Source organism: Eriocheir sinensis, chromosome 6, assembly GCF_024679095.1.
Source record: "Eriocheir sinensis breed Jianghai 21 chromosome 6, ASM2467909v1, whole genome shotgun sequence".
Classification (NCBI taxonomy): domain Eukaryota; kingdom Metazoa; phylum Arthropoda; class Malacostraca; order Decapoda; family Varunidae; genus Eriocheir; species Eriocheir sinensis.
The window spans coordinates 24457954-24460453 of NC_066514.1; positions in this window are offsets into that span (position 1 = coordinate 24457954).

Here is a 2500-nt window from a genome sequence, read left to right on the forward strand (position 1 = left end):
CACAAAAAACTCCCGCCCTGAAATATATCTCCCGGGCCTGTATATCAAAGAGAGAGAGAGAGAGAGAGAGAGAGAGAGAGAGAGAGAGAGAGAGAGAGAGAGAGAGAGAGAGAGAGAATGATATAGCAAGCATTATTATTACTACTTCTACTACTACTACTATTACTACTACTACTACAACTAAAACTACTACTACTACTACTACTACTGTTCTTGGTGTTGTTGTTGTTGTTGTTGTTGTCTTTGTTATTGTCACGGCACATAATTTGAGGAGTCTTACACCCCATCAACTCAAGGTCCCTCCCTCCCTCCCTTCCCTCCACTCCTTCTTTCCTCCACTCCCTCAAGGTTATGTGGTAGTGGTGTCTCCCTACTCCTTCCTTTCCTACATCTCCCTTCCTTTGTTTGTTTGTGTTTCATTCTCTCCTTCTCTCTCTTCTTCTCTCTCTCAATCTTTATCTCTTAAACACTTACTTTCGTTCACAGCTGTTAATCTTCCTTCCTTCCTTCCTTCCTTTCTTCTTTCCTTCCTTCCTTCGTTCTTCCTTTTATCTTCTTCTCTATTCTCTTCTCTCATTCCCTTTCCTTCCCCTCCTCTTCCTTCCTGTCCTTCCCTAATTTACCCTCCCTTTTCCTTACCTTCCTCCCTTCCCTTCCCTTCCCTTTCCTTCGCTTACTTTACCCTTCCTTTTCCTTTCCTTCCTCCTTTTCCTTTCCCTTCCCTTCCCTTCCCTTCCTCCTTCTTCTTTCCCCTTTCCACTCCCTTATTTCCCTTCCCCCTCCCTTCCCCTTCTCCCACCCTCTTCCCTTGTCCCTGCCCCGTGCCCCGTTCTGCCCCGATTCATAAGGAACCTTCAAAACCTATACTCGCCCCGCCCCGCCCCGCCCCGCCCCGATCCGGTCCAAGAAAGGTGACCCCGTTGATTTATGGCGCTTTAGTATTGTTTATGGAGTCTTGTGGTGTGATATGTCTTGTTTTGTTGTTGCTGTTGTTGTTGTTTTCTGACCCTGGTGACGCCCCTCCCTGCACCTGTCCTGTCCATCTCTCTCTCTCTCTCTCTCTCTCGGCGCTTCCAAATTTAGATTCACTCACTAAGTAATTCGTAGTTAAGCGTTATCCTCCACCACCACCACCACCACCACCACCTCCACCACCACCATCACCACCACCACCACCACCACCACGAGGGCTGAGGATGACGGCTTTAATAGGTCCAAAAAAGAGCTTGTTAAGGGTCTACTGCACGCCCGGATGGAGGAGGAGGAGGTAGAGGAGGAGGAGGAGGAGGAGGAGGAGGAGGAGGAGGCCTGTAGAAGACTCGTGAAATGACGTCATCACTATTAGTCATCACCATCATCACCATCATCATCGGTATCTTCAGTCCTACGCTTGATATGACCTCCCCATATCCTGTTCGAATTGGTCATTTTAATCGGTTCTACGCATAATGATCTCTCTAAGTTCATTTCAATTTCTTCATCATCCTCTTGCAAACTCCTTATGATCTTATGTTATTTTCAGTTCTACGCTTCATATTACCTCCCCAATCCACTTAACTATTCTTAACAATCACTATAATATCCAGTTATCGTCATATGACCTCTAAGTTCATTTCAATTTCTTCATCATCCTCTTCCAAACTCCTTATGTTCTTATGTTATTTTCAGTTCTACGGTTCATATTACCTCCCCAATCCACTTAACTATTCTTAACAATCATTATAATATCCAGTTTTCCTCATATGACCTCTAAGTTCATTTCAATTTCTTCCTCTTCCTCTTGCAAACTCCTTATGATCTTATGTTATTTTCAGTTCTACGGTTCATATTACCTCCCCAATCCACTTACTATTCTTAACAATCACTATAATATCTAGTTTTCCTCATATGACCTCTAAGTTCATTTCAATTTCTTCATCATCCTCTTGCAAACTCCTTATGTTCTTATGTTATTTTCAGTTCTACGGTTCATAATACCTCCCCAATCCACTTACTATTCTTAACAATCACTATAATATCTAGTTTTCCTCATATGACCTCTAAGTTCATTTCAATTTCTTCCTCTTCCTCTTGCAAACTCCTTATGTTCTTATGTTATTTTCAGTTCCACGCTTCATTTTACCTCCCTAATCCACTTACTATTCTTAACAATCACTAATATCTAGTTTTCCTTATATGACCTCTAAGTTCATTTCAATTTCTTCCTCTTCCTCTTGCAAATTCCTTATGTTCCTATGTTACCCTCAGTTCTACGGTTCATATTACCTCCCCAATCCACTTACTATTCTTAACAATCACTATAATATCTAGTTTTCCTTATATGACCTCTAAGTTCATTTCAATTTCTTCCTCTTCCTCTTGCAAATTCCTTATGATCTTATGTTATCTTCAGTTCTACGGTTCATATTACCTCCCCAATCCACTTACTATTCTTAACAATCACTATAATATCCAGTTTTCCTCATATGACCTCTAAGTTCATTTCAATTTCTTCATCATC